We start from the raw sequence: 27,256 nt of genomic DNA on the forward strand, positions 1-27,256 counted from the left end.
TTCATGGCAAAGGAGCACAAGATGATCAAGAGGTATGGATGGATCGACTTCTTACGTTAGTGGAGCTTGAGTGGAAAAGAGAAGCAGCATATGAGTGCTACAAGAGGAAAGCCACACAAGAGAAAGAAACGCACGACAAGAAACTGAAGGACAAAGGCATCAAGGAAGGAGAGCTTGTGCTAAGGTATGACAATCGACTTGACAATCGTTTTGATGCCAAGTTTGAAACTAGATGGCAAGGGCCATACATAGTCAAGAAGGCTTTCAATTCAAGTTACTATCAGCTTATCGACTTGAATGGTAAAGAGCACTCCAGGAAAGTAAACGGGTATCGCTTGAAGCCTTACTTGAGTCGCCTTCTACCAAAGGATCTACCAGAGCAAAAGGAAACTATCCCATGTAAGTATTGTTCCATGAAGCATGAGTGTAACACAAACCAAAATTCCAAGGGGCCAAACAATAAAGATCTTGTCAAGGACTCTGAAGCACTCTCTTTGGAAAAGATTCTTTATGATGGTACATGAATATACCATCATCCTGGGGCAGGGCTAATGATAGCCATTTTTCGGCTCTCTGTGATTGCCATAGTGAGTTATCCCCCCCTATCAAATCACTCAAACACTGTGGTTATCCTCACCCTTTCACTGTATATAGGTGCGTGTGAGTTAGGGGACTTTTCCCATATCTCCTTACTGAAATAAAAAACCCTCAATTAGCTAAGCATTGGGCTAGTTGAGCCAAAAAAATAAAAAATATAAGTATATTATGGCCCATGCGTATGTAAATATTTCTTTGTATATAGGGCCTAAATAAAAGATTTTTTCATAATTATTTTGGTATTTATTTAAATATTTCTACCTAGGTGTGTGTTATTTATGCTCTGTACATTGCCTCACCATTACCACAATTTTTCTTACCATTTTTCATACTCTTTATTCCATATAGAAATAATTTCATGTAAGCTTCTCTTATATTTGGTGTAACTCCACCCCAACAAAAATCCAAAAAAACTAGTTTTATTTATGTGTATATTTTTTCACTATTGTGATTTTTCCCTTCCTACATCTATTTTGTTTTTTTTCTAAAAAATTAGAACATAAAAAATATTTATCTTTTTATGATAGCCTCATAATGAGAGAGATTTCTTTTGACCCCTTTATATTTTTTCCACTCATATTATTTATATTTGACATGTACATATTTTTTAGACCCCTCAATATTTGATTTTCTTAGTTGTACTATTCACTTATATCATGATCTCAACAATATCTTCAATTATAGACCTACCAAATAAGGTCAAGGGTAGGTGGCATGCATACATGCACTATGGAGGGCTCACTCTTGGAGGTATTCAAAAGAATCATCCAAAGAAGGACCCCACAAAGACCTTGTGCAGTGGAAAAAAACGGTCGGTTTTGCTGAATTTTTAAAGTTCACTTGCTCTCCGAATTTGAAAAGGTGATACAAACAAAAGTTATAGCTCGTGGGCTGAAATTTTGCCTCAAATTTTTTCATATTTTTTGGAGCTACGAGCTGTGAGCTATGATTTTATTAGTGGACCCCAATTTTCCCATGTTATGCAGCCACACTCTCTCTTCCACTTTATCATTTTCCTTTTTCAGACACACTTCTCCACTCATCATCCCCACCTCTCTCACCACTCCTCTCTGCACCCTACTCACCTTCTCCTCAACCTTGAAGAATAAGAGAAACCATGGTGAACTCATACCTCCCACACACAATTCCATTCCAAAATTGACCACCTAGTCTCATTTTTCCTCCTCCAATTTACCCATATCTATCAAAAAAACCACAAAATTCAGCCTCTTCTCTTAAAAGACAGCATCATGGTGGTTGATTACTCAGCTTCAATTACCTTGTCTCTCAAGGAAGGTCAAGAGTGGAGAAAAAATGTACCGTCAAAGCTAGTGGACCGTCAACAAGCGTCAAAATTGGCCCTACTCAAGACACTTGGAGCATCAACCTTGTAAGAAATCCACCTTTTCTTACCTCTTAAGAGTTTTTCTTCCTTATTTGTATCCTACATGGATACTCCCATTGTAAATATCCAATTCCATTTGTAAATTAATACTAACTCTACTAACACTAACCCACTATGAAAAGTCCTATCACCTCCATTTCTCTCCTCTCTCTTTCCCCACCAACTTCTTGATAATTCCAAGCAAAAGAAATTAGATAAATTGCTGAAAATCTAACCCAACCATGGTTAGAGGAGTAACCCTAGCCTTCAAAATTGCTATAAAAGGAGGGTGTAGCTAGCACAAAAGGGGGAGCCATAAGCAAGAGCACTATGCTATCGCTTGAGAAGCCAAGCTCAACCTCTCTAGAAGGAGCTCTTGAGTGGAAGCTCATTGTCTTATGCATATGCATGTGTTGTAATAGGGGATTAGCAAGGGAACTCTATGCCATTGTAAGAGAGAGAGTGATCATTCAATTGAGGGTAGGAAATCTATCATTTCTCCTACTAGTGTAAGCCCAACATTTGCTGAATCAAGGAGGGTGGATTTGGACTAAGCTTGGATACTTTGTCTCCCTTCCAACGTGAAGTAATGGACAACAATGATGCGTAAGTGTCTTGGTGTTTTTTTGTTAAGTTCTTGATAGCTTGTCTCTGGTGTTGTCATCAATCTAGCCATAAATCCCACATACTGTAAGAGGGCGACAGGGTGGAGAGGACTCCCCTGGCTTTAAGACAGTGATTGGGGTGGCTTTTCTTGTGATGTGTTGTGGTGAAATTTACGAAAGCTATGTTGAACAAATACTAATCTCACTTTGATTTGTCATGACAGATTTGTAAGAAGGTATTAATGCAACAAGCACCCCCTCCCCCTTTCTCTCTCTTTCTTAAATATATAGTTGTGTTTGCTTGATCATTGCCGATATGTTTCAAAGCAACCCGAGCACTCTCTCTCTCTCTCTCTCTCTCTCTCTCTCTCTCTCTCTCTCTCTCTCTCTCTCTCTCTCTCTCTCTCTCTCTCTCTCTCTCGTGTTTTAGTGTGTGAGAGTGTTCCATTGGTGTTAGGGTTAGTGTAAATGTTTGTGGGTTGCTCTAACGATTTTCCTCTTTTGCGTCCTAGTTCGCTCTTAAACTAGGTGGTGCCCCTTGTGTAGTTGGGATTTGGCTGTGGGTTTGTTGTTTTGGTTTGTGTTGTGTTGTGCCCCAGCCCCATTGAGCAGCACGGGAGCCTTGAAGGGTGTCTAGAGGCCACTCTTGTTGTTGCCCGCCCCGGACCGCTTCACCACCTTGGAGCCAACTTGGAGGAGAGTCTTTCTGATACCTCTTTGGAGAGATCATACACCTATATGACTGAGGGATCCAAAAGTGTGAGTTTCAAAGAGGAAACCAAAATGGGAGCAAGACTATTGTAGCCTGCACCAATCTAAAAAAATTGCACTTACAATATATGTTCAAGAATGAGCAAGGTGCTCAAATATATAAGGATGGTATGGATCGTTAATGTGCTAAAATTGAAGAGAGGCCTAGTGAGCATAAGCTCACAGTGCTCATAGATTATAGTGTCAAATCGGTATTTTGATGAAGAGGAAAATATGTATATAGTTGTGCTTAATCATTTTATTATGGACAAGTGGGGATTAAAAGGCACGAAAGAAAAAATTGATGTAGAGCCTGAAGAGAAGTCGTCAAACTTGGACATTCCAAATGCCAAGCTTAGATGAGTAAATGTGGCTACATGCGTTGATAGCCGTTTTTTGGCTTTCCATAATTGCTATAGTAAGCTACCTCACCCTATCAAATCACTCAAACATTTTGGTTATCGCTACCATTTCACTGTACAAAGGCGTGTGTGAGTTAGGGACTTTCTCCATATTTTCTTAAAAAACCCTCAGCTAGCTAGTCACTGGGCTAGTTGAGCCAAAAAACTAAATAAAATAAAAAAAATAGAATATATTATGGTCCATTTCTGTGTAAATATTTCATTGCATATAGAGCCTAAATAAAAGAATTTTTCATAATTATTTTGATATTTATTTAAATATTTCTACCTATGGTGTGTTATTTATGCTATGTACATTGACTCACCATTACCATATTTTTTCTTACCATTTTTCATACTCTTTATTCCATATAAAAATAATTTCATGCAAGCTTCTCTTATTTTTGGTGTAACTCCATCCCAACAAAAATCCAAAAAAACTAGTTTTATTTATGTGTATATTTTTTCACTATTGTGATTTTTCCTTCCTACATCTATTCTCTTTTACTCTCATAAATTAGAACACCAAAAATATTCATCTTTTTATGGTAGACTTATAATGAGAGAGATTTATTTTGAACCCTTTATATTTTTTCCACCTATATTATTTATATTTGACATGTACATATTGTTTTAGACCCCTCAATATTTGATTTTCTTAGTTGTACTATTCACTTATATCATGATCTCAATAATATCTTCAATTATAGACCTACCAAATAAGGTCAAGGGTATGTGGAATCCATGCATGTACCATAGGGAGCTCACTCTTGGAGGTATTCAAAAGAATCATCCAAAGAAAGACCTCACAAGGACCTTGGGCAGTGGAAAAAACAGTCGGTTTTGCTGAATTTTTAAAGATCACATGCTCCCCGAATTTGAAAAGGTGATACAAACAAAAGTTATAGCTCGTGGGCTGAACTTTCACCTTCAATTTTTACATAGTTTTTTGAGCTAGGAGCTATGAGCTATGATTTTATTGGTGGACCCCAGTTTGCCCATGCTATGCAGCCACACTTCCTCTTCCACTTTATCATTTTCCTCTTTCACACACACCTCTCCACTCATCATCCCCACCTGTCTCACCACTCCTCTCTGCACCCTACTCACCTTCTTCTCAACCTTGAAGAATAAGAGAAACCATGGTGAACTCATGTCTCCTACACACACTTCCATTCCAAAATTGACCACTTAGTCTCATTTTTCCTCATCCATATTACCCATATCTATCAAAAAACCACAAAATTCAGCCTCTTCTCTTGAAAGACAGCATCATGGTGATTGATTACTCATGTTTACTTACCTTGGCTTCCAAGGAAGGTCAAGAGTGGAAAAACGTACCGTCAAAGCTAGTGGACCGTCAACAAGCGTCAAAATTGACCCTACTCAAGACACTTGGAGCATCAACATTGTAAGAAATCCTTATTTTCTTACCTTAAGAGTTTTTTATTCCTTATTTGTATCCTACTTGGATACTCCCATTGTAAATATACAATTTCATTTGTAAATCAATAAGAATACTAACTCTACTAATTTACTAACACTAACCTACTATGAAAAGTCCTATCACCTCCACTTCCCTCCTCTCTCTTTTTCATCTATCCCCACCAACTTCTTGATAATTCCAAGCAAAAGAAATTAGATAATTCCCGAAAATCTAACCCAACCATGGTTAGAGCAGTAACCCTAGCCCTCAAAATTGCTATAAAAGGAGGGTATAGCTAGCACAAAGGGGGAGTCATAAGCAAGAGCACTATGCTATAGCTTGAGAAGCCAAGCTCAACCTCTCTAGAAGGAGCTCTTGAGTGGAAGCTCATTGTCTTATGCATATGCATTTATTGTATTAGGGGTGATTAGCAAGGGAACTCTATGCCATTGTAAGAGAGAGTGATCATTCAATTGAGTGTAGAAAATATATCATTTCTCCTACTAAGTGTAAGCCCAACATTTGCTGAATCAAGGAGGGTGGATTTGGACTAAGCTTGGATACTTTGTCTCTCTTCCAACGTAAAGTAATGGAAAACAATGATGTGTAAGTGTCTTGGTGTTTTCTTAAGTTCTTGATAGCTTGTCTCTGGGTGTTGTCATCAATTCAACCATAAATTCCACATACTGTAAGAGGGCAACAGGGTGGAGAGGACTCCCCTGGCCTTAAGACAGTGATTGGGGTGGCTTTTCTTGTGATGTGTTGTGGTGTAATTTACTCAATCTATGTTGAACAAATACTAATCTCACTTTTATTGGTCGTGACAGATTTGTAAGAAAGTATTAATGCAACAAGCATCCCCTCCCCCTTCTCTCTCTTTCTTACATATATAATTTTGTTTTCTTGATCATTGCCGATACATTTCAAAGCAGCCCGAGCACTATCTCTCTCTCTCTCTCTCTCTCTCTCTCTCTCTCTCTCTCTCTCTCTCTCTCTCTCTCTCTCTCTCTCTCTCTACGCGTCCTAGTTCGCATCCAAAACTAGGTGGTGCCCCAAATTTGTGTAGGGTTAGGTTGTGGATTTGTGTGTGTGTTCGCTGTTTTTTTCCAACCCCAATCCAATTGAGCGGCACGGGAGCCTAGAAAAGTGCTTAGAGGCCACTCTTCTTGTTGCCCGCCTTGGACCGCCTCAAATTGGTGCCCCCACTGAGGACGGCTTGTGTATGTTTTGTGTAGGTTCAATCTTTAGCATAGTCAAGTAGCTTGCATGAATCACGATAATTTGTATGATCCCTTCATTCCCATTGCAAGGCAAAAGGTACACATAATTGTTAGTACTAAGTTGCAATTTCAACATGTAATTCGTAGAATTGTAGGTCCTCTTAGGTTGGCACAGATAAACGCATCAATAAATCCTTTTATTTTGCTTCTCATTAGGTACGACCTTATTTTGGACGTCTATATTTTTGTTTTGTTTTAAGAATTAGGTCATGCATAGACCATGGATAATGGCCCAAGAATAGAGGTTTTTCCGTTTCATTTCACTCCACACATTAGAATAAACATTGCAATGAGTAGAAAAATCCATTTTCAACAACGTATGGTGTTCATGTTTGGTGTCCAAAGAGTAGGAGAAATTCTCGCATCACCAAACCCTGTCATCCTGCCTCTTATTGATTATCATAGGTCATTTGATGTGAATATTTTTATTTTGTTGTAGAATAGATTGCAAGCTAGAAAACATTATTGTGTAAATTTTTTAAGAAAGAAAAACAAAAACGTGTTGTCACTTTGAAACCGATTCAATGGAGGCCCAACGCCAAATGTCCGGATATCCTCTTTTCTTTGGACAGCCTGGAGAGGATGCAGAATTATTTTTAGCGAATTTCAAGATGTCTTGCCGTATCAAGAGGATAGTAACTGATCAAGAACGTGTAGAAATGTTTGAGGTGGTCCTTAGGAAAGATGCTAGCACTTGGTTTGACTCTTTGCCTGAGGAAGTTAAAGGGAATTACACAGAAGTTTTGAATCATTTCAAGAAATACTTCTTTGATCCCCAAAACACTCAAAAACTATGGCAAGACATTGTTTCTCATAAGCAAAAAGACTTAGATGACTACTAATTGTACAAGCAAAAGTTTCTACGTCTATGGGTGAGAAATGTTGCTAACCCTCGTGATGGTGCAGAGTTTCTAAGAAAGGAGAGGTTTATATCCGGACTCTTTCCTGACCTTAAGGTAAAAGTTGAGGCCGGTGCACTTGCTACCTTTGATGCAGCTGAAATTAGGGCTGCTGAGAAATATAGGAAACTCAAGTGCTTAAGGGGGGAGGTTCCAATAGAAGGTCTTAGACCCAAAGGTAAGTCACAAGCATCAACATCTAGGGAGCTTCCTGAGGTAACGACGGAAGTGATTCAGAAGCTAAATGAATCTTTAAGCAGCTTGTCAATTCAACTTTCACAAGCTGTAGGTCCAAAGGGACAAGCAAGGAAGTCTGAAGAGGGAGATCCACGACCTAGGAGAGTCTTGCAATGTTGGAATTGCAGTGAGTCTGGACATGGGATGTATAATTGTCCTTAGCCCCGTGGGGAGCCAGGGAGACCTAACTTGAATTACCCAGTGATGAATGCAGGTGAAGGAACTAGTCAGCAACCACGGCTTCTACAAAGTCAACAATGGATGGATCAACACATCATATCTCATGCGGCTTGAATGCAAAAGCCTTTCCATGTTTGGCAAGCATTTCTTCAAAGCATATTCTTTCCACCTCTATCAAATTGTCCTTGCAACCAATTTTCAACTCCTTCAAAGTATCCTGTGTACACTTATCCCCAATCTTACTCGGGTCACAAAGACTAGCTTGTAAAGCAGCTTGATCCCTGTTATCCATACAGTCTTTTGGTAGAGATAATGCCACTGGTTTCACTTTCTTTGCCATAGACTTGTACTTGCTCTCCACTCGTACGTCAACACCTTTAGAATTTTTGAAATGCGCAATGATTTTGTACATTTCTATTGAGCATACTTTCACAACCTCACTTCCCATACAAAAATTACAATCCACTAAAGACTCCAAGTCTTTCATAATATCCACAAACGAACACTCCTCAAACAAACCTGCAATGCATTCATCAGCTTCTAACAAACCATTGGTCCTCAAACCCTTTTGTGCTTTGCATATATATCATGCAAGAACGTTTCTCTTCTTGTACCACTATAATCCGCTCTATAATGTACATGGCCAAAACCCCTCATATCCCTGTAGTCCTTGAATTCTTTGTTTATCTTTGGCAAGGGTTTCTCTCTAAGACTTTCACAAACAGTAAGGAACTGTGTTGCACACTTCCCATCTTGCTCCTTATCCTAGCATATTAAGCTGACCCATCGTCCATCACCTTGGTTTCCATGCAAGTAGAAGTGATGTATGGTTGCTCAAGGATAAGAGGGTATGTAGACATCTCCTATACAAATAAATTTTGGTCATCTTACATATCCCCTATAGTCACCTTTACATTTGGACAAGCTCCAAATAGCTTTCCTGATGAGTTGTTTGCTACACAAATTATCCATCCATAACTTATATCAAATATCCATTTTATAGAAGCATAAAAACACCTTTAGAACTACATATGCTAGCTCTGTAGCACTTTAGAGGTGACTAAGCTATATTTTAGGATGATAGAATGCCAATTTTAGGAAAATTGGTTAAAAACAACATACGTTTTTTGGCTCAAGTTAGGTTTAAAAATGTTATTCGAACTCAACTCTAAAGGTGGAATCAGTAGCCCCAAAAAATTCAAAGTTTTTTTCAAGTCATGCACTTTAGAACCTCCTTGGCATCTCAAGCAATAATTCTAGAAAGATAGTGAGTTAAGAGGACACGAAAGTGTCGTGTTATCGATCTAGTGTTAAAACAATTCAAAGTAGCCACTGCCACAACCAACAAAATTTCAATAACCTTAACGTGAATATACTTGGAAGTGATAGCCCAAACAAGTGAAAAAACCTAAAGCAAGCCAACCTACGTATGAATGGATTTCAAAGTGCAAACCAGACGACCAACCCTAACATACCAAGACAACATGGAAATGGAGATCAAAGCACCCAAATAGAAAACCAGCTCAACCGTCCACATCCAAAGTACAAGTGGCTACCCAAGAAAACACCAACAAAGGAAATCACAGCAACGATACTCACCAAACAAACAAACAATCAAAGATGGAGCATGCTATTTTAAAATTCTTTTGTTTGGACCATGTAATTTAAATGGAGCCTCGCCAGCAAAATCCACTAAACAATCCGTTCACTACCCTCATATTGCACAGTGTATTGTTACCCCATGCATCTCCTCCATTGGCATAATAGGGCTACATTAGATGGCCTTGCATAGACACAACATTTGCACCCATGCACATTGCATAGACCTTCATCCAGGACAACCTCAAAACGGGAAAGGGGGAGTAGGACCAGTTGTAGCAACCTGTTGCAAGATTTTGAGTTGCAAGATGTTGAGAATTCATGTGTATAGTGTATAAAGTGTGTTTTTCGCTTAAAAGTTTGTTTTCTATCAATTTTTGCCTCTTATCAAGTATACTAATGATCCATATTCACAATTTTCAACAAACATGATGCCTAGAGTAAGAGCGTGTACACATGAGTATGTGAAATAATTTTGGCTAAGTTTTGGCCAAATAATAATAATTTTTAGTAATTTAGCTAATGAAGATTAAAAATTTAATAAAATGAGTCAAGAGATCCAAAATCAAAATCTAAAAGAAAACATCGGATCAACAAAGAAAGAGCTTTGAGCATATCAAAATTGGAAGCATTTGGCACAAATCAAATATTGGGCCAACATATGACGAATCAAATGGAAAAAATCAAGGGCAATTAGTGATCGAAAATCCAAACGATTGGGTAAGTTGACCACATGTAGGCAAATTAGGTCAAATCTAGACTTATTTTCACTTGCTAGAGCCACACACGCACACACACAACTTTTGTGTGACCTAGAGCAAGTTGTTGCTTCCTTGCTTGCCATGGGCATTTTGGACCACCACAACCCACCAGATTTGACAAGTATGCTCATCTACCAACCCTTAACAATTGTATGTTTCCCACACTACATAATAAACACAAGAATGTCTATAAATATTAAGTCAAAGTCACAAATTTTGCAAAGTATCAAAGGCCAGTAGGGGGGTTAAATGGAGTCAAAATTAAAAAGGTTTACAAGTGGGCTCCCCAAGCAAAGGATAATCCAACCATCCAATCAAAGTTAGGATTGGGGGTGGAACATGGATCGCAATCCATGTTCCCCCACCTTAGAATTCAAAAAGGTTTTACCTACTTAATCCTCTCCACAGCACCTACTCACTGTTCTGATTACAGATTAAAAAAAAGCAAACATGGATTGCAATCCATGTACCCAACTATGTCAGATTCAGACCAAATTTTACCTATAGTTAGATCATAGGATGGGGGAGTGACTCTACAAAATTTAGTCAAAATGAGGTGCTCTAGACCCAAAAACCCCCCAAAATCTTAATATTTTAGTATGCAAATCATGCCATTTTGACCCATGCAATGAAAATCTCATTCAAACACCAAAATATTATGACCAATAGCTTGGGGGAGTTGTATGGAACCCTCCCTTCAAGTTTTGTGCAAATTTGCAAAAGCATAGGAAGAGAATGGGGTCTAGGAGGGCCTCTTTATTTGGCAGTTTAAGGAAGTCAAACCTTTAATTATAAGAAAGTAATCAAAGGACATCTTTTGAATTCAAACATGCAAAACAACTAGTTTATTTGAATTCAAATTTTCTCCCAAAATAGAATTTAAAATCTAGCGGGTAAAACCGTATCATGTAGCATATCTATGGAAAGAGCTCGACACGTAGATTTCATATCTATGATCTCCATTCAAATTGGAGATCATATTTGAGAGTTATAGAAGGCCAAAAATCATAAAATTATCCACCTTTTTTTTTTTTGGGGGGGGGGGGGGGGGGGGAGGGGAAGTGCATCCTTTGACCACTCTTACACATCTGTTACACACCCACCATTCTTGCACACATGGAGTACACCTATTCGTCAAAATGTTAATCACCTCCATAAGCTCGTGGCAAATAAAGAGGCGCTCCTACACCCCATCCGCTTCTTAATGGATGGATCGCGATCGCGATCCATGTACCTCAGGGACATATTTAGCAGATTCAGAGTCCACAAATCTTGTAGATGTAAAAATCATCAAGGAGTCAAAAAATGGTACAAAATTGTTTGAATTTCAAGAGATGTGCAATTTCAAAGTGTTAAAGTGCAAATCAGGTTTTTCAAGGGGCAAAGCCTTAAAGGAAAACAAAGAATGAAAGAGAGATTATAAGATCAGTGATGATACCCAATCCACGTGTGGAGTACTAGAGCAAGGTGGAGATCGATGATCTGCAAGAAATTTGAATCTTTTTTGTGTCCGAAGTCCCTTCTACTACTAGCAATTGGAAATCTATTGCAAAGAGTATAATCACGGCATTTTTTCTTTAAATTTAAAAAGCGTTCATCAATGTAATTTGATGATCACCAATAAAGATAATCAATTGGTTGTGAATTGCTTCCCTTTGTGGGAAATAAAGAAACTAAAGTCCCTCTCCTTGCGAGAGTTGTCCATGGATGAGACTGTTGGTTAGTGAGAATTTCAAAGTTTGCTGATTTTTTATGAGGTTTTGGAAAATTTTGGGTTCAAAGGGGGAAAATTTTAAAAAATATATTGTAGAGTATGCTAGTTTTCTCAAGAATTAGGTGTCTTCTCCTGGCACCTTACTACCTCTTTAGTCATCTTTTGCTATACCTTAAGAATGTCTGTACAACTGAATTTACTACCTCTTTATTCATCTTTTGTTATACCTTAAGAATGTCTCTACAACTGAATCGTGGGAGTCCATTACACCTACATGGCAGGTTTGAGCACTACAGCTAAGCTGGCATATCTATATCCAGGTAGAGTGATTACATCATTGGCTTGGGCTGGGCTTGACCTGTGGTTTCTACATCTCCCCCAAAACAAAGGGATAAAAGGGACTACTAGGCAACATGAGCATAATAAGACTTCATGAAATTTACATGGGCAGTGGTGAATGTGCCTCATCTTTCCCATTGGAGCCAACATGTATTGATCTGCAGGTGCTCTAACACCTTATATGGACCTAACCACCGGCGTAGTAAGGACTCAATGAGGCCTTGGCATCGGATACAGTAATAGAATAGAACTTGTGAGCCTTTTGGATAGATGATATCGTGGCGACCTTCATCATAGGTCTTCTTTTGACAAGCTTGGGCATGCTACAAGTTTCAGAGAAAAGAGCTACGCAATAGGGGTTGTGATTGTTGCAGGTAAAGCCACCAATTGGCTACATCTGCATTTGCTTTTGCAAGCATGAGTTGTAGCCTTATGTAGTTCGGGAGGAACTCGGGGCTCTCTGCCATACATCGCGTGGCATTACGAAGAGAATGGGTCTAGGAGGGCCTCTTTATTTGACAGTTTAAGGGAGTCAAACCTCTATTATTAAAAAGGAAATCAAAGAATAGTTATTGAACTCAAACAGGCAAAACGGTTAGTTTATTTGAATTCAAATCCCCCCACCCCCAAAAATGAAATACAAAATCTAGCAGGCAAAACCATATCAAGTAACATATCTATGTAAAGAGCTCGACATATAGATTACGGATCTATAATCTCCGTTCAAATTGGAGATATTATGTAGAAGTTATGGAAGGACAAAAATCATAAAGTTGTTCCTCCCTTTTTTGGGGGGAAAAGTTCATCCTTTGACCGCTCTTATATCTCTCTTACACACCCACCATTCTTGCACACATGACATGAACCTTTTCGTCAAAATGCTAATCACCTCCATAATCTCATGGCAAATAAAGAGGTTGTCATAATAATCAATATCTAATTCTCCTAAATGATTTTCTCATGTTAAACTGATCATTTAATATGGGGAAGTGCCAAGGGAGAAAAAGCTAGAATATTGGTTAAGCTAGCAGACCGGCCACAGTAGGGATCCAAAGGAGGGAAAATAGGGATCCAAAGGGGGGGGTCCATCTGCAAAAGAGCCATGTGCAACAATGGGCTTAAAAGACCCTAAGGTTCAGCCCATTAAGACTTTCAAAATGCTAAGGTTCCAAAATTCAAAGGTTGTGTCCAAAGGTCAAACTTTGGGAAAATTGAATGCTTTGTGTGTGTCCCAAAAGTCTTTAGCAATGCCTACAAATGAGGGGGTGAGCCTTGCTTGTAGGGGATGAGAGAGAAATTCACACACACACACACACACACACACACAAGCTCCCTTTACACAAAGGGAATGAGGGACACATGTCAGCTCCCTAGCCCAGATGCCCACAAGGTGTACCCAATTCATATTGGATGGCTTTGGAGGTGGACCAATAAGAATTAGGGTAGATTTTAATTAATTTAAAAACACTTAATAAAAGAACCAATGAGAATTAAGCTCTCTAGAAGACTATTGGACACTCTCCCAATGGGACCAATGAGCATTCAGCAGCCCAATGGCTTGCCTGATTCTTATTGGCCAGGAGGCAAAGGGGTCCAATGAGAGTTTAGTTGAATTATTAAATTACTTAAAGCTCTCACAAAAGGGGAAAGGGGGACACATGTCAGAAGGCTATCACTTATGACGCTTAATTGTCATTGGCTAAGCCCGGAGAGGTCCAATAGGATGCTAGCATGAGTAATTAGCAACGGGGGTCGACCAAGAGAGAGAGGGGGCTGATTTTTGCAAGGCATTATCACACACACACTCACACAATCTCATATGTGAAGTAAAGAAGACTCTCTCTCCTTATCAAGATTTAATGGAAAGCTTACCACCTACTCCAATCTTGTGAGAAGGGAGGCCTACACCAACAACTCTTGGCTTTGTGATGCAAATCCAACCAAGAGCCAAGCTTCAATGCATTCTCATCTCCTCTACCCTGCTAATTACTAAGCTAAGCTATGCTAATATGAGTGATTATGTGAGGAGATGTACATCTTTCTCGTAAGAATACTCCTACTTCCTCTCAATCTACTCTCATACCCCGCTAGCTCTCACCATCTTCGAAGGTGTGTGAGGTCTTGGGTCTGAGACCAGAGAGAATTGATGTTGTGTTTGATAAGTGTTTTGCTTAGTGCATGAAGCTTTCATCTTCATTGCACTAGCTAGTCTTGAAGGAACACAAAGAATTGTATTGTACAATGTCTCTCTTGTTGGGAGAAACCATAATACAAAGCCTTTTGGAGGGGGGACCGGCTCCATGTAAGTCCGGTCCTCAACTGTTGTCAATAGCTTAATTTCTCTCTCTTTTGAAAGTATTGTTTATGCTATCTAACTAGGTGTTATACTTTTTGTTGCTCTCTCCACCCAAGCACTCTTGTAATTCTCATTAGGAATCTATTCTAATGAAATGCCCACTATGTTCATATTAGTTTCCGCTACACACAAGTTACTAGCTGGCCATTAAATGTTATAGAGGTCCTCCTAGACCCCATCCTCTTCCTAATGGAAGGGGTTGACCGTGTTGAAGCCTGCACTGATGTATTATAGGCATGTATGGAAAAGGGTATAACATGACCCCAATGCTCATGTGGAGGGTCAACAAGGGCAGTGATTACGTGCTTGATAGTGCGATCGAGATAGGAAGAGGATGGGGCTAACCCTTGTTGAAGCCTGCACTAATGTATTATAGGCATGTATGGAAAAGGGTATAACCTGACCCCAATGCTCATGTAGAGGGTCAACAAGGGCAGTGATTACCTGCTTCATAGTGTGATCGAGACGCTCAGTGAGGCCATTCTGTTGTGGGTGATAAGAGGAGGTAAAGAGTTGTTGTATGCCAAGGGATTTAGCGAGAATAGCCAAGACTTCATCTTTGAATTACATGCCTTGGTCATACCAATTTTCATGGACATCCATGATTGAATATCAGCCTATGTAAAAGAGTGCGGATAAAAGCCATGATATCTGGTATGGTTGTTGTCTCGCACCAACGTGTTAAGTATTTTGTGATGACCAAGATATACATGTTGCATGTGACCAAATGTGGGAAGGGTCCCAACAAATCCCATCCTACTCGCTCAAATGGTTCATGGACCAAGATAGGAGATAGAAGTCATGGATGTATGCAAGATCAGGTGTACCCAGTTTTGGTATTTATGCAGCTTTAGACTGTAAAAAAACAAGCTTTTTATGCAAACGCTCTTGCATGACACCCTAGCTATACTCATTTCTAAGAGCCAAGAATTGGTGGCCACGTAAAAGGCATAAGTACTAACATACCAAACAGACTCGATTTTTAAAAAAAAAAACTAAAGAAAATAGTACTTTTTGTGTGTAAGGAATCTCTTGGTTTGACCTGTCACGCCCTATCTCACTGCATTGTGATCCTAACATAGATTCTTATATAAGTCTAGTATCACTTACTTAATTGTGAAATAAACTTGCACATGAATCTTGCATATGCTTAAAGAGAACATTTGGAATTATTGGAGTTTTTTAGCTCATTTCTTTGAGTTATCAATAATTACCTTTGTAAAAAAAAATAGCAGTTCTTACATCACTATTTCTACACAAGATATCTATAGATACAAGGCTAGTTTCTCAAAATCCTACGGTCACTTGATAGATATAGTTAAGTGAAATGTGGTGAGACAAAGAGAACCATACTTTAATGGTTGAATTTTGATAGATCTTCCTTGGAAAATTTACATAGAGTAATAGTAAATAAAAGTCAATTCTTCCAAAAATTATAATTCTTCCAAAAATTATAATAATTATTTTCTCATGGATTTGATATATATTATAGCTTGTGGTACAAGGAGCCCATAGAAAAAATATTGTGTACATTTAAGCATCATAAGCTTATCTTTTATCCATTTTACTTATGTGCAACTTTTGGATTATTCTTAGTGTACATCTTAGGGTCAAAAATTTATCAAAGATTAAAAAATTGGCATTTTTTCACTCTCCAAGGGTATATTATAGCATCTTAGTCCTAGGTTGCCATGCTAGCATACGAGGTGTAGACAAATGTGTGAACACCTCAAGTGTCACACTTTCCACCTAACTGCCAAAACATGGTACACTTGATCTTGCACACACCCTCATATAGGGTTAAGATGGCTCTTAATGCTTTGATACACCTGACACAGTTGCAAGAATTTGGATAGGGATTGTTGCATGTGTGGCCAATAGTAATGCATCCATACTTCTATAATCCTTATGAAAATCAAGGTGACCAAATAAGTGATGAGCATGGTAGAATTTCATATAATGGGATTGCAAGGCCTTTGGGATATAGATGTGTAGTTGATTACTTGGGGAGGCATAGAATGGGACATGATTAATAATATAATAACATTGTTGGTGATCGTTTGGAATTGCAATGATGATACGCTAAATGATGGTTTGGACTTCAGGGTCTTGCTATTGAAATGAATCCATCTGTTCCAAGAAAATGGGCAGGTTGATTGCCACATTGGTGCATTGCATCTGTGTATGTTTAGCTTGTGAGAGACTATCTGCACTAAAATAAAAATTGATATATAATTATTTTATTGCAGTTGACATGTGAAAAAAGCATGGCCAAGCTATAGGATATGCAAAAGGACATCACATTTATGTATATTTTATTATTCAAGTGCTCTTTATGAGCTATGGCCATTTATGTCTGATCGACCAATGCGTATTCATTTTGAGCATTCAAAAAATCTTTCAATAAATGTACAAGAGGAAAATGCTCACTCTTGCACAGGAGAAGACTGCACTCAGTGTTTGTGTTATTCTTCTCTCCTCTCCTCTCTTCTCTCGATCTCGCCATGCCGGTGTTCCAATCCGCTCTAGGAGGTGCATCAGCATGTGCTCTCTTATTCTCTCTCACTCAATGTCTCTCTCTCTTTATGTACGACTTTGATTATATGTTCACAAGATTTGCCAAGTATGCAGATTTGTTAGTTTATGACTTGGAGTACGGTGGTTTTGCTATTTTGTAGTGCCTTCCATACCTCTGGATGTAGCAGTGGTATCAGAGCCACAGAAACGCTCTTGGTCTTGTTGGAAATGTGACACCAACGAGATTCATGACCAATCATTAAACCCCACAGCTAAGTTTACATTAATTTTCTTATTAGCATGATGTTTGCTTCGATTTTTGATACCATGCATAGAATCGTTATGTAATTTAATTATAATAAGATTAGGTTGATTAATAGCTAAGTAGAATGAATTAGCATAGAGAGAAGATAAAGAATCTAGATGAAGCGAGAAGGAGAAGTAGAGAAATTGTAATGTTGTAGCTGCAAGGTATATCCTCAGAACCCGAGAGGATCTCCTAGATCTATTTGACGAGTCTTAGGCTTAAGCCTTCTTAATCCCATAGGTGTTGAGTACTTTTTAATCATTATGGAAATCAAAGGAAGAATCTAGAGTCTTCTAAAGAAGCCGGAGCACAAGGCTTACCGGAAAAGGAACTTGTTGGAGATTACATTATGTCCCTAGCTAGATTGTAGGATTATAGAGATGAATAGCTATAAGGTGGAAGCAATCACATGCCAATTCTCTAGGATATTGTAATCTAGGGTGTTTTCAATCGTATGTCGCTTCTATCAGCCGTCGTGATGTCAACAACCCCATAATAGTGCTACTTTTACATGTCGATATTGAACTTGCGCATGCAAACCCAAAGCAGGGCGTCAACTACTGTTGGCGGCGCTTTTTACTGAGAGGCCATTATCGTCGTGCATGCACACCACTCAAAGTGCAGGATAGCCATTTTCACCGAAATCTCCTCACCCAACAACAGGCACAGCCTTTTCCTTTTCCCCATGCTCACATTCTCCCTTTCTCAATATCTCTCTAGTCGATTACTCTTTCCTTCTCAATCTCTTCAGCCACCAAACTCTCACTCTCTCTGTCTCTCAGGCGCTGCCATGTTGCTCGTGAGCAGTAGAGAAGAATCACGCCTTTTATTTAACCAACCAAGGCGCTCTCTCTCTCTCTCTCTCTCTCTCTCTCTCTCTCTCTCTCTCTCTCTCTGCAGCCCAAAGACGAACCATTTGCACCTCCGCCAGTTTCTATGTCCTGACGCACCCTCAGCAGCTCTCAAACTTCCACTGCTACCAACCACGGGTACTAGCGCTCTACGGGTTCACGTTGGTGGAGCCCCCGCCTTTTGTTTATGATGCGGCTTGAGCTGAGCACTCGCATGCGAGAACGGTTCATACTCCAGGTTACCATTTTTTGCCCTTTGGGAGACCAAGAGTGGTTTCTCACCCGCCACTTCAAAGCGGTCACGATAAGCTCGAGGACCCACTCCCACCACTTCCAAACCTTCAAAAGCAGCTGGTAATTCGGCCAGCAATCCAAGGTTCGGCAAATACTAGTTCAATCTCACAACAATTATCTTTGATAAGAGATGTTCAACGTCAAGGCTTTGCCAAGGAGTTTTAGATTTGGACGCTCTCAAGGTCCTTAAGAAATTACTTCGGTAAACCTTCAAGGCAAGCTCATGGTGTTGAAGCTCTCAAGGCTTCACCTCTTCGGACTTAAAACCATTCATAGTTCCGCCTAGCCATCCGAGGTTTGGCAATTGAAATTGAATTTCAAAGCAATTGAATTTGGCAAGGCCCATATCTTGCCCTTTATGCATCGGCAAGGAATCTAAGGCTTGGAGTGGCTTCAATGCCCCTCAAGGCCGCAATGTCCTCAAGTTATGAGTTGATACTTTAAACAACCAAGGGGCCTCCTGTTTGGCTCCATGCATGTGACCGTCTAGTTTGGCAAACACGAGCATTTCTATATTGACAACACCAATGATGTAGCTGCATTATCAGTATCCCATCTTTAATATTATGTCATGTCTAACAAGGTGAGAATCTCCCAAGGACATGGCCTTATCAATATCACATCTTTAATATTATGTCATGCCTAACAAGGTGAGAATCTCCCAAGGGCGTGCTACTATCGAGGTGCAAATTACACTCAATGAACTCGCTATATCAATATCAAATGTCCATCCCATTCTGCGAAGGTCTGTTAGCCCAAACGTAATCTATTGTGCATTTAGGAGTCGTTAATTAATTGTTATCTATCTTGATTATTTTTAATTAAGTTAGTTTATTTCTTCAAAGCAATCTTCTTCAAGCGAGAATAATTTTATAGGATTCTTTAATGCTTTGAAATATGTACATAGCAATCCATGTCTTAATGTTTATGTAAGACTCTAAGCTCCTGAGTATACTTCAAGGGTCATATTCAAGGATGTATTTTAAGATTTTACTGTGAGATGTGAATATTGTCAAGTTTTAAAACCATCACAAAACAATCTATTTTGTCTTGCATTAGATCATTTCTCCAAAAGAACTATAATGTGAGTGAATCTCATAAGAATTTTTGTATTAGAATACACTTTAGAAGATAATTGTTAACATAACTACTGACTATCCCAAGCTTTAAAATATTCTACATATTTATATATCTCTTTTACTGAGTGACATTAAAATTACATTGCACTAGAAATATTCTATGACATTTTTGGTAGGTTTAATGGCCATGTGGCCGACCGCCCATCACTAACTGCCGCTAAGCCTAAGTGTACAGCTATACACTTGTGTGAGTCACTAACACTAAGTACAATGTGTATTGTGCCTTAGTGCATAAGATAAGAGATGAAAGAAAGGGGGTATATAGTATGTTGGCTCTCCCCTTTCAACCTATGTGTGGCTATAGTGGTGTGTGCGTGAGTGTGTGCGTGCGTATTCTTCTTCCGTTGTGCTCCCAGCTCCTCCCTGGTCATCTGGTATCAGAGGTGTTTCATTCCCGAAATCATTTCCGCGCGCGCGCACTTTCAAGAGTGCAAACAGGATTCCGATTTCTCCATTGGCAAGTTCAGCTTCCCGAGAGTGTTTCCAGCAGGTGTCGTGCGGTTTTACCTCCCTTTCGGAGCTATTTGAGCCATCAAAAACCCCATTCGAGCTACGGTCCAAGAGCTGAAATTTTCAGCCCTCTTGTGGTAATTTGTGTTGCAGTGCTTCCATAGCCAGTTACAGGTACCTTTGTTGCAGTCTCTTCCATCTACGAGAGCCCACGGCTCATTCGAGAGTGTGTAGCCTCTTTCGGAGTGGCCTCATACACACACATAGAGTGGGAGCTTGACAGCATTGTCTTCTTCGACTACAGGTACAAGTACAAGTACAGGCTACAGGTTTCAGTGCTTGGATATTATGGTTCCAGTGGGAGCAGTTGTTTATGCGTACATGCATATGTTGACACTTTTGACAGTGTCTGAGCTCTTTTGAGAGCAAATTGACTCCCCACAGCGATGTTTAGTTGCCGGCACATGCTTTAGCGTCTTGACAGACTTGTACGTCTTTGTGGATACTGCCATTGTACGCTTTTGTGGAACCATCTTTTGGCTAGTACGGCAGTCCCGACCATTTCTGAGACTTGGTCCGGACGATAGCCATTTCTGAGACTTGGCTATACGTTTTTGGTTGCATAACCTACGTTGTTGAGGATCGATAGCGTGAGGTTTTCATTGAGCTGGGGTATTCTCAAATGTGGAGATACCTTCGGTGATACAGGTTGCTGGAGCATCCCTTACAAGGCCTCGCCATAAGATATGTATAGAGTGGTATAGGTGCTTTTGACGCCGAGTTGGCGGTCTATGGTCAGTTTGATTGTTTATGCGCCTAAGTTGGTCTCTATACAATGTGCTTTTGAGAGGCATTTCTCTCTTCTATGCTTTGTGAGTGACATACTTGGTCATTTTGTCTCGTATTTTGGTTGACATAGTCCCAAATACAAAGGAGACTCTGTCGAAATTTTCCCAGAATCTTTTGGTAGTTTTGTCACCATGTCTACTAGCAAAGACCGTGACATTTATGAAATAAAGAAGTTTGATGGCACTAATTTTCAGCTTTGGAAGAATCAGATGCAAGATATGCTTGTCCAAAAGAAACAGAAATTGCCTATTATTTATGCTACACGGACTGAAGAGATGAATTTGACTCAGTTTCAGTGGGAGGAGCTTGATGAGCTATGCAGATCTACTATTACATTGCACCTTGCTGAGTCAGTGTACTTTTCAGTGCTAGAATGTGAATCTGCATATGCTTTATGGCAAAAGTTATGCAACACTTATGAGAAGGATACGGCAAGTAATAAGGTTTTCATGATGCGAAAATTGTTTAACCTTCGCATGAAGGAGTCAGCCAGTGTTGCTAGTCATATTAATGACTTTAATTCTCTATTTGCCCAGGTTCGTGCACAACGGATCAATATTGATGTGACGAGATGAAAGCAATCTTCTTACTTTGTTCGTTGCCACCCTCATGGGATATCTTTTACACAGCTGTCAGTAACTCTGCTCCTAATGGTACGCTAGTGTACATTGATGTCACTAGTTCTCTTTTGTCAGAGGAAATGCATCGCAAGGCTATGGATAGCTCGCATCATGGCGAAGGTCATTATGTGCAAAAGGATGGAAAACTGCGTAAAGGTCGTTCTTGGAATCGTGAATCCAAGAAAGAGGGCAATAGAGATGCTTCAAAGGGTAGATCAAAGTCTCCTGGTCGTCGCAATGTTCAATGCCATTATTGTGATAAGTTTGGTCAAATAAAGAAGGATTGTTATGCTTGGAAGCGTGACAAAGGTAAAGGCAAATGCAAAGACAATGATGATAAAGAGGAGAAACCAAAGAGTTCGGTTAAGATTGAAGAACTGAACATAGTGCAAGATGATTGTGATGCACAAGAAATCAATATGTTGACTGCAAATAATGATGTATTTTATGATGCACAAGAAACTCTATCTTTGTAGAGTTCTATGCCAGCATGTAGCGCGGATACTGTGTCGTGCTCTCTACAGTGTGGGTGCCCCTCAGTGCAATGTGCATGACAATCTCACTCAAAAAATGGAAACTCTCTCAAACAGAATGAAACACAGAAACAATGGATAACAACAGAGACACAACAGTGGACCGGAACATGTGGACTCAACTAGCTCAAAGAACCATGTACAGACTCTGGCGTGGCAGCACACTCAGCTCCAGCCCAGAAGTCACAGGTACAAAATGGGGTGTCGAGGCTCAGATGTGCAGGGATGGTGAAGCAGTGCTCTGTGTAAGACTCTCTGCTCTCCAGAACGATGCTAGACCAAAGGTGAGGCCGCCGATGATAATGACCCAATGGCCCATAAATATCAGCCACCTAAGCCAATCTCCCAAGTGAGTGGTGGTGGTGACCTGGCCACGATGTCCACTAGACCACCGTCCGTATCCTGCCACATGTCACTGCCCAGCCCAGCCCAAGAGAGTCCGTCCAGTGTGAACCAGACCCGACGGTTAACACCAAACCAACTGTACTAACTGAGTGTCTTGTGAAAGTGACACAGGTTGCCCGCCACAAGACCTCTCACCGTCCCGGTGAGAGGAATACTGAAAACACTGTGAAAGAAAACCATTAGGTACTGCATCTGTACATACTTCTTGAAGCAGGTTCTAGGCCCAAAAGTGGATTTTAAACACACTGCACTCTAAAAAAATGATGTTCTACAGCAAAGAGATAATCTCAGTTTGATTCTAGTGCATCATTATCTGCCCTAACCATAGTGATAGTAAAATGACTTGGTCCATGCTTGCAGTTGCAGACGAACTTGCCACATTTTTTGCAACAACACTCTTCTCGAAGGGAGGGATGACCATAAGCCCGAGTAACACCGCAAATAGGGTTAAGCTATAGGTAGCTCCATCATGATCGCAGAATAGAAATGCCTTCACAGCAAAACAGGATGGCAACCAAGTGAATGCATCGAGCCATCTTATCATGCAGGTGTTGGGGGAAACATTTTCTAGAGCCTGAGAAGGGTGGGGAAGGCTAGATAGGGGCAAGGGGGTAGGTAGGGGCGAGGCAAGTGAGGTAGTGGGTAGGGGCGAGGGCAGGGCAGGGGCGAGGGGAAGAGAGGGGTGGGTAGGGGTGAGAGCAAGAAAGGGTAGGGGTGAGAGGGGGTGGGTAGGGGCGAGGGCAAGAAAGGGTAGGGGCGAGTAGGGGTAGGGTAGGGGCGAGAAGGGGGAGGGTAGGGCGAGATTGTGTGAGGGGGAGGGTAGGGGAGAGTAGGGGGAGGGAAGAGGCGAGAGCAAGAAGGGGTGGGTAGGGGCGAGTAGGGGGTAGGGTAGGGGCGAGTAGGGGGAGGGTAGGGGAGAGATTGTGTGAGGGGGAGGGTAGGGGCGAGTAGGGGGTGGGTAGGGGCGAGATTGTGTGAGGGGGAGGGTAGGGGCGAGAGCAAGAAGGGGTGGGTAGGGGCGAGTAGGGGGTAGGGTAGGGACGAGTAGGGGGAGGGTAGGGGCGAGTAGTGTCAGACCATTATGAAAGTGCAGGTTGAGGACAGAGCCAACTATTCTCAGCAAGACAACTATCAGGAGCAGGGAATTCATCAAGCAGGACCTGTTCTATGAAGGGATTTGGCTAGACACAGAGGTTAGCTTCGTTCTGGTTGGAGAAGCTGACACCAATGGGGCTGATGTTTGATGGGGGCCGAACTCTTAATTAGGGGATTTCTTCCCGATTCTATGATTCTTCATAGGCTCACCAAATTCAAAGGCTTCCACCAAGGGCACATCAGGAGTAGCTTTTGTGACCTTCGACCTTTGAGCTGGCTCAGGTAGCTCATTGGAAGAGGGTGTACCTTCAGGCAAAGAGTGAATTGAAACTCCAAAACAGAGCATAGATTTGGTAGCATCCAACCACTCCAACAGATCCTCATCTGACCCGTCAGGTGGAGTAGGCTGTTCCAATTCGAGGCTGGTTGCTAAGGACAAAGAACTATGTTGCACGACGGGATCCATGCCTCCTTCTAGGCGAATTGGTTGCATCGGGGAGCCAGGAGTATGTATCCACATGGCATCGTTTCCCCAATCATGAAGTGCTTTAGTGTGTCGCAGCCATGGTCTTCCGATGAGCAAGGGAAATCCGCCCTCCACCTGTGGAAGATGAATCACGACAAAATCCAAACTAAAAGTGAAATCTTGTACCTGCATAGGCACTTTTTCCACTATGCCCACAGGGTATATTGTCCTCTGGTCGGCCAATGTTACTATGAAGGGGGCAGGTTGAGTAGGCTGCACGCCTAAAGCCATCATAGTGAACTCAGGCATCATATTGATGCCAGATCCACAATTACTCCTGAAAATTTCTGCCCCAAGACGGACACTGTCAGGCGAGGGCTTCTATAATCAGTGAGGGGAGCAGCGGGATTGGATATCATATAGGACTCTGATGGTCGCACTAGGAGGTGCCCGCCACTAGGACTTGCTCCAGGATAAAGTGATTGAATAAGAGCAAGGGTGTCACTTCGAAACTTTGCATCTAGTCGCAGCATATCATAGAGGGATACTTGTTGGAAGGTGTTCTTCAAGACTGACTCTGTTGTAAGCTTTTCGTGTTCTACCAGTGGTTTCTCGGGTACTTTGATCTTTTGTAGATCGGAAACTGCTTCCAAGAAAGCTTCATCAATATCGGAGAGTAAAGATTTGGATTCTTTCATGGCACTGGGGGATGGCTTGTTAACAGTTGTAGGCAGGGTATCCATTGGTGTGAGACTGTGTGGGGGGGTTGAACTTGCTGGAATGCTAAGACCTAGAGCGGCTCTCTGGGCCCGGGTGAGGACGCCCGATGGCTCCTTGCCAACTGCGGTAGCTTATTTTGAGGGGTAACCACGTGGGTAGAAGGGGGCGGCTGAGAAACAGTGCTAACTGCTATCAAATTGAGCTTGGGAAAGGCAAACTCAATCTGGCTTTGACTTGGGTTCGCAGAGGTAGAGGCGCGTTGTTTTGGACAATCCTTAGTGTAGTGATCTTGAGCCTCAGGGCAAAGTTGGCACGGAGAAGAGCCTTCTGGCAGAGGGCATTTGCTCTGATAATGCCCATATTCTCCGCATCGGTAGCAGAGTATGGGCCGATTGGAAGGACGAAACGGGGGACGAGGTGGTTGCTGCATGGAGTTGGAGGCTAAAGTGTAGAAGCTCTGAGGGGTTGAGGTGGCATTAGCATTATAAAAACCTTGAGTCGGGAAAGTACTTGACATACCTTGGACAACTGGGGTATTGAGCAAAGGTGGCATGTAGTTGGGATGGCCGTAGTGGGAAACCATGTTGGATGATGGTGCTAACCCCTGTTGGAGAGTAGGACCAAGACTTTGTTGTATCTTGTGCAATCCCTTTAGATAATAGCAATCCTTATCTTCATGACCCGATTTTTCGCAGAAGTGGCAATAAGAGCGAAGGGGACAGTCATGTGGAGGGTGTCCTGTAGAGCGGCATGAACTACACCATACCATAGCCTTAGTCTCCTGCTGAGACCTGAGCTCTTCTAACTCTCTTTTAAGTTGATCATAAGCCTCTTGATGTGGAGGCTTCTCCTGTCTGAGAGAGAAGGATCTCTCTTCTTGAAGGGCCCACTGTAACTTTAGGGCTTCCAGTTCCCTTTGTAAAGAAGTCAAGGGGTCTGATGGACTGTCCACGAGTACAGGGGCAGTATCTAACCTAGGAGATTCATTGAACTGCATTCTTGCTCCCTCTATTCGAGTAGCAGTAGAAACAAAGTCTTCCAGACTGGCTTCAGGACGGAGACTTTCTCTGAGCTTTTGTTGAGAAGTCTTAGGCAGAGCCTTCTATACCCACTTCTTCACCATGAATTCCCCTGGTTACTGAGGCAGCTTGGCAACCAGGGACTTTGTTCTGGTCATGAGCTCTGCAAATGTCTCCTTGGGCTGGAGCAATAGGTTGGCCAACTCATCTAGAATCTTCTCTTGATAATCCCCTGGTCGGAAAGCTTCACAGAACTGCTGTCTTAACATGGTCCAAGTAGTAAAGTGGTTTTCAGCAAACTGACTGTACCATTTATCTGCAAGACCATCCAAGGTGGACGGGAAGAGCACCAGGTATGCGTCTTCTCTGTTGAGGCCACAACCTCTGCAAAGAGAGACAAACCTCCGAGCATGGTTGTCTGCATCTTCTGCGGAGAGACCTTTAAAGGTAGGGAACTTGATGTTCACCTTTGCCAGAACACTTGTGAGCTCCTCCATGGCCTCTTGCTCCTGAGTCTATTGCTCCCTAGCTTGCTGTAACAAAATGGGGGAGAGCCTTACCGAAGAAGGTGACCTGGAGGATGTAGAACCGGTCGAAGGAATGGAGGTAGCCGTATGAGTAGGTATGGGTGATGGGGTTAATATGCTTCTACTGGGCACCAAGGGTTGACGCCGTCTGTGGTAGTACTTCAGAGGACTCAGTAGTGCACTTTGACGCTCCAATGACCTCCTTGTATGTGTCATGCAGTAACCGCCAACCCCACCAAGCTTTGGCCAAGAAGAACTTCACGTGGGCAAGACAACCTTCACTCATTAGTGCACTTTGACGCTCCAATGACCTCCTTGTATGTGTCATGCAGTAACCGCCAACCCCACCAAGCTTTGGGCAAGACAACCTTCACTTGGCTGAACATTGGTCTAGACTCTACTAGACCAGTGCGAGTGACTAGACCACCTGGCCTGGACCAGGACGAGGAAGGACTAGACCAAGGACGAGAAGGACTAGACCAGTATGAGGACTGGGTCGACCAGGGCGAGAGAGGACCAGACCAACAAGGCGAGAGACTAGACCAGCTAGATTAAGCTGTCAAGGGTGAAACTGGACCAGACCAACAGGCTGCACAGGCAAAGCGAAGAAACCAGCTACTCAACAGAGTGAGACTTCAGTTGAGGTCCCATCGTGATCGCCAAAATGAGAGCACATGTAGCACGGATAATGTGTCGTGTTGTCTACAATGTGGGTGCCCCTCAGTGCAATGTGCGTGACAATCTCACTCAAACAAATGGAAACTCTCTCAAACAGAATGAAACACAGAAACAATGGATAACAAGAGAGACACAACAGTGGATCAGAACATGTGGACTCGACTAGCTCCATGTACAGACTCTGGCGTGGCAGCACACTCAGCTCCAGCCCACGACTCACAGGTACAAAATGGGGTGTCGAGGCTCAGATGTGCATGG

This window comes from Adiantum capillus-veneris, chromosome 4 (genome assembly GCF_014529385.1).
Source record: "Adiantum capillus-veneris isolate H3 chromosome 4, ASM1452938v2, whole genome shotgun sequence".
Lineage (NCBI taxonomy): Eukaryota > Viridiplantae > Streptophyta > Polypodiopsida > Polypodiales > Pteridaceae > Adiantum > Adiantum capillus-veneris.